Raw genomic sequence first — 11,583 nt, 5'->3', positions numbered from 1 at the left:
CAGAGAAGGTACAAGCTGCAAACTTGACCTTGTTGCCCTCCTGGCAAGCACAGATTTCAAAGAAAGATTCCATCTTTTCAATCCACTGCCTTAACACCATAACCCCACCAGTACCATTGAAGTTGCGGGGCTTAGCGTTCGTGAAGTCCTTGTAGGTGTATTCCCGGAGATGCCCATGGCCTTCACCGTGGTTCGAGGGAGGTGCACCTGTTCCCGATCCACTAGAGACAGGAGCGTTGATGGCTGACACAGCAGCTGCCACCGCTGCTGTGAAGGCTGCCTGGAACATAGTGGCATCGAAAGGAGAAGGTGGTTGAGGAGGTTGAGGTGGTGGTGGAGGCGGTGGTATCGGTGTTTCGTTGTTTGGGTTACGTCTGGGATTTCTGTGTGGCGGTATCTTTAACTATACGTTTAAAAGATGACGACATGGATAAGTATAACTGAATAATGAATAATGAATGTGTCTCATGGACTAACTCTCCATAGTCCAACAACAAAATGAATAGCAGCTAAATGAAGATGATAGCATTTGGATAATAATTTCCATATGATTAGATATTTGTCAATATTACTGGGATTACAGATGTAACAAGTTCGGGAAATGGCCTAGAAGTAGGTCTTACATCAACCAAGATAAGAAAGTTCTGACAAAACTATGACTAGATCAAGACCTAACAGGTCTAAGATTTACAAAGATAGGAAATTAGACTAAAGTTTTTACATAAACTAGGTTATATCCAAAAGCTGAGTCGTCAAGATTCTATTGGCGACGAGAACTGCAAGCATGAGTTCTTGATCCCGACAGTAGACGTTCCATGTCCCTTATACACCTGTCAGCTCTCACTTGCTGAGCCCGAAGCTCCCTAACTTCAGCTTGAGTTTCGGCAAGTTCCCTCTGTAGAGCTGCATTGCGGACCAGAGTCCTTTCATGAGCAAACTCTAGTTGGCGAATGTGAACAGTGTTAACGCCAGAGTTGGCTTTAATCTCCACGACTCGGTCGATAGTTGCTTGACCTAGTATCGTGTCTCTGGAAATTCTACGAACCATGATGGGTAGGACCCTGTCAGCAAAACCTCCCTCAGTGAGGTTGTAGAAGCTTCTGTCTCCGTTGTAGGGAACGGGTTGACCCTGTTCCTAACTCCATCTAGTCAATTTAGTGGCCCACAGAGGTGTGGGTCCTTGAAATGCGCGACGGGGGTTCAGGTTTGGGTCTTGAGCAGCTGGGGGTAGGTTGTTGACTTCAGGCTCCGAGTCAGAACTATCGGAAAAACCCTCAGCATGGTGATCATCCAAAGGGATTGGGTGATCATTTTCTGGTTCTTCCTCTAGCCATCCAGCGTTGCCTTGGTTCGGGAAGTACGGATCGCCGTGATGAAATCCAGCCATTAAAATCTACGCGAGAAAAGGGATATAAGAAATAGCTAAATAGACGAACTGACTAAGATAATTACTGTAAGACTAAATACCCCTATGGTATTACTTTATGGTTGTTTTGGTAAGCTTTTAGACTTGTTTCCACATCACAACCATTCTTGGGCATATGCTAATCACTCCTAGGACCAGCATAGTTGATCAGGCTATGCCATTCCCAAGACTGACCATATATCCCCAGGCTTACTTGTGGTATTCAACAATCGTAATACTTTTGTTCTTGTCATTGTGACACTGATTTTAGTATGAATGCAGGCACATATACTTACTTAAATATTTTACTATTTAAAAGTATAACTCTTAGACAGAGTGTTTTAATCCCATTGTATTTATAGTTAGTATATCTTTTATGGGTTGATATACTATATTCACTATACACAATGCTCTGATACCAATCTGTCACACCCCAAACCCTAGAACGGCGGAAACGTTCTGGGGTGGAGGACGTCATGTACAGTATCACAAACAATGTAAAGTACTAACAAGCAACAACATCATCCATTGCATTAAAAGTAAAGTTTTAATACATGTGTGTTCTTTCAATGTAATAAGACACCAAAAATACAATCAAAATAAAAGACGAGTCTTGTCTGTGCTCCGTCTTCTCAAAACCTGGCTATCGTACCTGTCTACTGGTGACCTGAGAATACAAGTTATTTTGAAAGCGAGTATCAACCTAAAGTTGGTGAATTCATAAGTAATTAAGTGTCATTGTCTTGTTTTGGGAAAACTATTATGAATGCCATGTAAATCTTTAAAGGGATAATGACTTGTAAGGGTAACGAACTTTCGATTTTGTTCACATTTAGTCACTAAACTTTTTTTCGTTATCTATTTGCCACTGAACTATTGAAACTGTACACATTTTACCCTTATGACCGGCTGTTGCCGGTCATAAGGGTAAAATGTGTACAGTTTCAATAGTTCAGTGACAAATAGATAATGAAAAAAAGTTTAGTGACTAAATATGAACAAAATCGAAAATTCGTTTCCCTTTAAAAAAGTTCAATGACTAAATGCGAACAAACTTCCTCTTGTATTATGTTTTAGCAAATTATTTATTTTTGTTAAATTCTAGCAACATTTGTTGATGAAGTTTATAATCATTTTTCGATTATAAAAAAGAGGAGATATTTAGATATGAAAATTCGAAAGTTGAATTTTTCATATTATGCTAACTTGAAGACCGAAGTGACCACAGAGTATTTGAAGTTTATGAAATGATTCGACTGGAGATTCGGAAGTGATTTTGGTTCATGATAGGTTTGGACTTATTGAAGATTTTTGGAGTGTGCATAAATGCTCAAATTTTGGGTAATTTTTTGGAGAATGAGAAATCCCTAATTACCTTTTGATGCTCGGTTTGTATGGTTTCACATTCTATAACCCAAATTGAAAAGTCATGGAAGAATTGAAGATTTGATGTTCATCTCTACATGTGTCACGTTTGAGGCTCGATTCGTGAGGTTGCTCGAGTTTGGAAGACTTGAAGCGGGTCATCCATTCCTAACTTTGAGGGGGAGAATGTTGGGTACAAAGTTATCCATGTATGACTTTGTAAATTGTTTGACTTTTGTACACTCACTTGCATGTGGTAAAGTAGCCTTGTGACATGATATATATATATATATATATATATATATATATATATAGAGAGAGAGAGAGAGAGAGAGAGAGATGTAAAGACCTATATATAAGGTGGGTTCATACCACATGTAGAGGTATGCTTGAGAGATGTAACATCGAGAGTGTTAGTGTGTTAATTATGTATATTTAGATCTAGATCCTTTTTTGTGAACACCTTTCATAATCAAATGCATCTATTAAACACCCAAATCACCGTGTTCTTTGTGTGTTTTTTAATTCCACATGTCAAACCAATGGTCATAATTCACATGAGTGAGAATGATTAGTTGTTTTGTAAAACCAAAATCGGATTGAAAATTTTGATTTTTTATTTTGGAAAATACAAAACCATTGTTTTTTTTTTCGGTTTCATTTTTTCGTAGATTTCTTCATCAACAAATGTTGCTAGAATTTTACAAAAATAAATAATTTGCTAAAACATAATACAAGAGGAAGTTTGTTCACATTTAGTCATTGAACTTTTTTAGAGGGAAACGAACTTTCGATTTTGTTCATATTTAGTCACTAAACTTTTTTTCGTTATCTATTTGCCACTGAAAATTCACTACGACTGTTCTGACTTCTATTGAAGTGATATTGTTTGTACAGAATAAAATTTCGGGTTGTCACAAGGGGTGTCGATGCAACTTGGGTGATTGTTAAACGGTTGACGAAGAGCGCTCATTTCCTTGCAATCAGTGAAAGCTCTTCTGCGGAGAGGCTGGCAGAGTTGTATGTGAGAGAGGTGGTATCGCGTCATGGAGTACCAATCTCGATGGTATCAGATCGAGATGTATATTTCAATTCCAGATTCTGGAAGAAATTCCATGAGGAGTTGGGCACGAGGTTGCATTTTAGTACCGCCTACCACCCACAGACTAACGGGCAGAGCGAGCGGACGATTCAGACGCTCGAGGACATGCTTCAGGCATGTGTATTGGATTTCGGAGGGATTTGGGACACATATTTACCCTTGGCTGAGTTTTCCTATAACAACAGCCATCATTCGAGCATTGGTATGCCACCCTTTGAGCTGTTATATGGGAGGAGGTGTCGGACTCCCATCTGCTGGGGAGAAGTAAGGCAGCGGGTGATGTGCAGTACAGAGATAGTACTTCAGACAACTGAGCAGATACAACAGGTCAGGCAGAGGTTGCTGACAGCTCAGAGTCGCCAGAAGAGTTACGCGGATAGGCGACGGTCGGAGCTCGAGTTTCAGGTTAGTGACTTTGTACTCCTGAAGGTATCTCCTTAGAAAGGAGTGATTCGATTCAGGAAGAGGGACAAGCTTGGGCCCTGATATATTGGTCCATTCAGAGTGGTTGCGAGAGTAGGAGGGTAGCATATCGGCTGGAGCTACCTGCGAAGTTTGGTCAGATTCATGACACCTTTCACGTATCGCAGTTGAGGAAGTGTGTAGCCGATGAGTCAGCGGTGGTACCATTAGAGGATATTCAGGTGGATGCGAGCCTAAACTATGTTGAGAGATCGGTTGCGATCATGGATCGGAAGATCAAGGTTTTGATGAACAAGGAAGTGCCCCTGGTATAGGTCTAGTGGCAACATCGTAGAGGGTCCGAGCTGACTTGGGAGCTGGAGCGAGAGATGTGTGAGCAACATCTAGAGTTGTTTGTGGAGCGAGACTTCGAGGGTGAATTCTGATTCTAGTGGGGGAAAATTGTAACATCCGGATTCCCAGGTATATTATATTATTCATTCATTTTCAGTTTTGGGGAGGAACTCGACGAGTTGATGCTTAGACTCGCCGAGTAGGATCGCGGGTTCTTATCCGGATTGGTGACCGGACTCGACGAGTCTACTCGTGGACTCAGCGAATCCACACTATTTAGTGAAACCCTAATTTCCTGGGTTTGCGACCTATTTAAAGGCTCTTATAGCCTTCAGTTACGACTACCATACCCCTGAGAGAAACCCTAAGAGAGCTAGAGCGTTGTGAGGAAGGAGAGGCCATTTTTGATCCTTGTGTTGTTGTTCTTGCAAGAAGAAGGTGACCAAGGCAAGAGGGAGCTAAAGAGGGTGCTATTCTGAAGATTTCAGAGCCAAGGACTTCAAATTTGAGGTATAGAATCGAACCTTCTTCAGTTTTGGTGTCAACCTTTGGAGTTAGGGTTTTCTAGACCCTTTAGATGCTTGATTTGTTGAGCATTTGGTCCCTTCTCGTATTAAGGCGTTGGATCTGGATCCAAAGAGGTCCAGAGACCTTAACCCCTTGGATCTTTATGATTGATATTGGGAGACATGAGCTTAGTGTAACGTCATGATTTTCACCATAATTTTTTTTCTTTTTAAAACATTTATTTAACAGGATACGTTAGCGGAAGACTTAGTTTCTTTATAATTCAAAACATTTTCAAAACCACGCGTTACCATTTTCATAAACAATCATTCAACCATTTAATTAATGCAAAAAGGAGTTCAAAGGAAAATAAAAACCAAACGTGTTCAGGTGGCATCTTTATTAAAACTAACTACCCAAAAGGAACCCAACCTCACCAAGCCATGCTCTTAAGCTACCTGTACCAATCAAAGGGCATTCAACAAAGAAACAAGTTTCAGTAACCGCCTTGTTAGGCGACAAGTTGTACACAACCAAAAAGAAAAACACACCATTCCCGTAAGGGTCATTCATGCAAATCATGATGATAACATAGTAAAAAAAACAAATAACATGATATCATAATTTAATTCAATCATATAGTTTTCAACTTAACTCAACCGATTATCACATATAATTTAATTCACCGTTTATTATATGTAATATTTGATTCAACCGATTAACTATCTTGGGGGTTCCTTAGGGAGAGACTACCCAACAACTTAACCCTGTTCACTACTAGTGTGCTCAGCCAGTTTAGTGCTCTATGTGGCTCATGACTTCCACCCGAATACACCAACCCCAAGACTTCCACTTTCACTACTCCGACTTGCAAAGTACAAGTACTTTACGGTGTCGTTCAGGATCGGTACAAATGGTGTCAATTCCAACGATACACCTCCCGATTCCCACGATGTTTGATCCGGCCACACCATAAAGCTAACACCACTCCAGTTCCTGTACACCGAGATGCACACGAACCACGTGTCACACGACCATCTAGAAAAGTTCGTGCAACTAATCACCGTTATGGCTTAAGATCTTTCAACCCATTAGTCTTGCAAGGTTCTACCCATGTCACCGTTATACCCCGCAAAAGCATGCATACACCATAATAATCATGTTAATCTTACAACTTAAACGAGTAATTATCATGTAATGAAGTTCATTAAGATGTCACCATACATTAGCATATAACTACCAATTCATGTAACATCATATCCGCATGCAACTTACAACGTTCACATAACATGAATATCACCATAGCAACTGATACCAAGGAATAACCACACACAAGATGCAAACAACATATTTTCAATAATTATCACAAGCATTTATAAAAATATAGCATGAATCCTAATTTGCATCAACAATCTACATACGAGATGTGGTTTCCGGTTATGCACTAAAGTCAACAGAAATTGTCGACTCACCTTATGTTTGAAGCGAGTTCTTTTTAATTCAAGCCTTGAACCTTCTTGAAGTTGTCAAGTTTTCACCTAATAATCACACATGCCAAGCAATCATCAAAATGGGGTCCAAGTTTCATTAACACCTTTAATTTCTTAATGGGTTACATATATTTTTTTAAGTTTCACAGCTTGACCACTGTTCAGTGTTTTGGTCATAAAACAGAATCTCTAACTCCGATTGGACTAAATGCGGACTTTCTGAAAACTAGACTCGATTTCCTAGAGCTTCATGAGAGAGGAGCATCTTCCAATTCTTCCCATATTAGCAGCTATATCTCTCGCAAGATGGGGAAAAGTTGCTGTGCAGAATTCTAACACTCACCAAAAATCACTATATGATTCAAGACTTTAGGTAAATGATTAAAAATGCTCAGTTTTACACACAAGATGATTGAATGGTAGTATTAAGACATCAATTATGTACTTTTATGAGAATATCAAACAGATGACACAAAAACATTGAGAGTAGAATGCCTAAACATATAGACGAACGTTTAGAACAAAGTTCAAGATTTTGACCCGTAACAACCACCTGTTCAAAGCCATTTTAACACCACCAAGGACTGCAAATTATACAATATTTTTGTATATTCCAGTAGTTTGTACTTTTATCTTTTCATAAAGTACTTTTAAAAGTCCAAACAATTTTTCTACAATTTTATATGATTTTTACAAAACAGTCTATCTGTACAGCTAATTTCCGACCAGTCAGTGACAAAGGCGATTTTCACCTAAGTTGGAGGCAACAACAGGTATTGGAAAAATTCATGGACAAACTAGACTCAAAATGAAAACTTTGAGAGTTTACGGATCACTGATACGACTTCTGATGATTTTTCTACATTTTTTCCAAAACAGGGGCAGAATGATAAATTTTTCAGAATTTTCGAGCTTTGAATTTCAAGGACATTTTGACCACTTAACCCATTAAGTCACCACCCAAATCGACCACATGGCTGAAAAACAGCTTTAAAACAGTAGCAATATAACATGAGAGTAAAAAGATGGTTTCACCCTCCAACCATGGTCCAAAGTACATTGTCTTTAATGGAAAGACAACATATGATATTAAAAAGAGAACCAACTTGGGTTTGAATTTCTCCCACTAACTCACATATTTGAATATACTGGAAAACTATTTTGAGGATCTTATGAAGAGTTGGGAACATATTCTTAAACATAAAATCATTACACAAGAAATCACAAGAATTGAAGATAAACGATGTGAGTAATGACACCAAAAGAGAGCATTTGACTTAACCAATCCAACCAACTCCCAATCACCCACACCAACATGTAAAAGGGAATTTATAGGACTTTGACAGGAAAATAATCAATAAAATACCTTACAAAATCTGGACTTTGTCCATTCAAGCAATCATAAGGAGGAAGTAAAAGAAGTCATGATTATTGATACAAATTGGAAAGCAATTTGAAGATAATTATATAAAGAATCAAGAATCAAGGAGTTACCAATATAAGAGGTCGATTCCAGCACCAGATTAGAGACGCAATTTTGAACTCAACACCGAATCAAAAAACGAAAACAGCCAACCGGCTCAAGTCGCGCCAGCCTTACACCCTCTCGATCGTTCCTGCTGCCCCGCTCCTAATCACGCTCGATTTTTTTTTCTTCCTTGCTGATCGACAACACACACATGAGGGAAACTAGGAGTCGATCGCAACCTTGTAAACCCTCTCGCGCTCGTCTCTCCCTTGTCCTTCTTTATTGCCGATAGTCGCACTTCATAGCCCAAGCAATTGGATTCGGGGTTTTTTTTTTTTTTTTTTTATCGATCACTGCCACCCAAGAAGAACACGAGGGAGGGTGTTAACAACTTCCGTCGATGGCCACAAGAAAAACGTGCGACTCCTTCAATTCTCGTCGAATGGCATGCTCATTGGTAGTTATAAATGATTTTTCACAACAACCCCCCATATTTCCTTGATTAAATCGCAAGCAGCCCCAACCCTAATAACTTGACAATCTAACTTTCTTTTATTGACACTTCGGTCCCTCAACATCATTTACACCATCAAATAAATTGTATTTACCCAAAAGACCAGTTAATTAAGTTATATACATTTTAAATATATTTGATCATTCTTTTAGGTATTAAATAATACTAGTTTTAGTTAATTTATTCCATTTTAACCTCATAAAGCTAAAATATTTTGCATAAATAGTTCTTCGAGTAACGAAAAAACTAGCGTCATTTACGGTAGGATTTTCGGGTTGTTACACTTAGGGTGTCATATTTGAGGTTATTTCTTCAAATAGAGTCTTTTGGTCATTGCATGGGCATCAAGTTCTGAACTTTACGTGATTATCATGCTTGGGAAGGTCAGATCTAGGGATTAGAGGAACAGATCTGACCTCAGGAGGTCTTTTGAGTTCGAGCATGGCATGAACTCGCCGAGTCCAGGAACAGACTCGACGAGTAGGAATGGGTTTCCCCGAGGATCACATAGTTGATGACTCGCTGAGTTGGGGAAATGACTCGGTGAGTCAGAGGGGATTTAGAGGACTTGAGTTCACTATTGAACTCGCCGAGTCAAGAGCCGGACTCGACGAGTTGGGACGGGTTGTCCCGCGATTCACGATCAGTGATGATTTGAAGAGTGGAGGGTTGACTCAGTGAGTCAAGTAAGTGCCAAGATTATGAAGGACACGCATAGACTCGCTGAGTCATATTTGTGCACTCGACGAGTCTGGTCAAAGTTTGACCGTTGACTTTTGTTGACTTTTAGGGTTTGGTGAACAATTGGACTAGTGGACTGTTTGAAGGGTAAAATGGTCTTTTAGACTTCTTAGAGGACATGTGAAAGTCCAGTCTAGCCTGGAGAGCTGTTATTGATTGAGATGATTGTTTATGTGTTTAGGCAGAGGCTAGATCAGTGTATACGCGAGCGAGGTATTATCCGAGACATTTGAGGTGAGTCTTCTCACTATACTTTACCTAGAGTGGTAATTAGAGTTATGTGACAGAGTATTTTGTATGCTTTTGCATGATTTAATTTCTATGTGATTTATGTTATGCATGTTCAGAGTTCACAGAGTTAGGACCGGAAGGTCCACAGAGTTAGGGCCAGAGGGCCCACAGAATTATGGGACCAGAGGGTCCCACTAAGACACATTGACCAGAGGGTCAAACAGAGTTGTAGCCTCAAGTGGCTAATATGTGTTGCGTGTGGTATTTTGGGGAACTCACTAAGCATTTATCCTTACAGTGTTTTGTGTGATGTGTTTTAGGTACTAGTGACGATCGCGGGAAGGCACCTGCATGATTCGTACACACACGCAGAGTTTTATATGTATTTGATCTTGGGATATGTTTGAAATGTTTTGATATGTGATACATAGAGATTTTATAAAAATTATGAATAGGAATGTGTTTTAAAAATGTGAAAAATTGTTTAGATTTTTACGGTGTTACAGCAAACTCTCGCACCGAAATCTTGGACACGCTCCACCGAGAACCCTCACACCATGCTCCACCGAGAACCTGCTGACCGCAAACACGTTTTCGGCCGACAACACTCTGGAAACACTAGCTCCTGACCGAAATTAGCCGACGGGGTCTCGCTGGTTACGGCCAAAATCACTTTTTTTCACCTTTTTGACACAAAATTCGATCTAAAACTCAAAATTATAAAGAACACGACAAACACCTAATATTTCTTCCAAAGCGAATCAAAAACGCTAAAACCTTCAAGAAAAAAAATCAAAAAACGTTTAATATCTTCCCAAATTGATTGATACAATCCAAGCTCTGATAACACTTGTAAGTCCCTAAATCGCTTTGATGTATCAATCAGATCCACTTGATGGTGCGTAATCCTAATCAAGTGGATGATGCAAGATGAAATAGAGAAGAAGAAGAACAACAACAAGTTGAATCTTCAATACACACAATGATATTCAATGATGATCCGGTACACAAGATTTATACACACATGTTCTCTACTTTCTCTCTCTAGAGCACACTAATATGACAATGGCAGATCCTCGAACGTTTTCTCCCCTCTTGGACTCTTTTTGCACCCCTAAAGATACTATTTATAACTATGGACAAAACCCAAGCCCAAAACCCAAAGTCCTGACCGAAATCACATGTGATTTCGGTCCAAAGTACAATAAAACCCAAAACTGTTTTCAGCACTATGACCGAAAACTACAAATGCCTAGAAAAGGAAAGTATAAACCATAAATTTAGGCCCAACATTATCCCCTGCAGAAATTCAAGAGCTCTCCAGCCAATTGATCAAATTACTAGATAGAGGGTTCATAAGACCGATCTTCTCTCCTTAGGGAGCTCCGGTTTTGTTTGTCAAAAAGAATGATGGTTCCTTTCGCATGTGTATCGATTACCGTGAACTCAACAAGCTCACCATCAAAAACCGATACCCTCTTACTTAGATCGATGATCTATTTGACCAGCTACAAGGAGCCAGTTACTTTTCAAAAATAGATTTGAGGTTTGGACACCATCAACTGCGATTTTGAGAAGAAGATGTCCCCAAAACCGCCTTCAAACTCGTTACGGGCATTATGAACTCGTGGTAATGCCTTTCGGTCTAACGAATGAGCCTGCAACATTTATGGACCTGATGAATCGATTCTGCCAACCTTTCCTTTACAACTTCGTGATAGTCTTTATCGACGACGTACTGATTTATTCTCGGAGCAAAGAATAGCACAACCAACATCAACGGAAGGTTCTGGAAATACTCAGAGCGAAGAAGCTGTACGAGAAATTTTCCAAGTACGACTTCTTGATCTGCAAAGTGGACTTTCTGGGACACGTAGTCAGTGAAGAGGGGAAACATGTGGACCGTTCCAAGATCAAAGCGATTGAGGGCTGGGCAACTCCAAGAACCCCGACGGAGATCAGGCAATACTTGGGCCTTGCTGGTTATTACAGGATGTTCATTCA

General features: G+C 39.7%; 1 long non-coding RNA gene across 2 annotated transcripts; it reads right to left on the bottom strand.

Moving 5' to 3' along the window:
* Nucleotides 1–5,293: 5,293 nt before the first annotated feature.
* Nucleotides 5,294–8,507, bottom strand: LOC145090455 (uncharacterized). 2 transcript variants are annotated; one of them, XR_013701585.1, is made up of 3 exons: nt 8,120–8,507; nt 6,608–6,673; nt 5,294–5,593 (listed from the first exon to the last, which is right to left on the bottom strand). It is a non-coding gene; the product is annotated as an uncharacterized LOC145090455 (long non-coding RNA). The 2 variants fall into 2 exon arrangements; XR_013701584.1 differs by lacking the exon at nt 5,294–5,593 and having other exon boundaries at nt 5,731–6,673.
* Nucleotides 8,508–11,583: the final 3,076 nt, after the last annotated feature.

The sequence above is a fragment of the Lactuca serriola genome, chromosome 2, assembly GCF_051521515.1.
Source record: "Lactuca serriola cultivar US96UC23 chromosome 2, Lser_US96UC23_V15, whole genome shotgun sequence".
Taxonomy (NCBI): domain Eukaryota; kingdom Viridiplantae; phylum Streptophyta; class Magnoliopsida; order Asterales; family Asteraceae; genus Lactuca; species Lactuca serriola.
The sequence above is the reverse complement of the archived record's forward strand: the minus strand, read 5'-3'. Positions and strand labels throughout refer to the sequence as shown.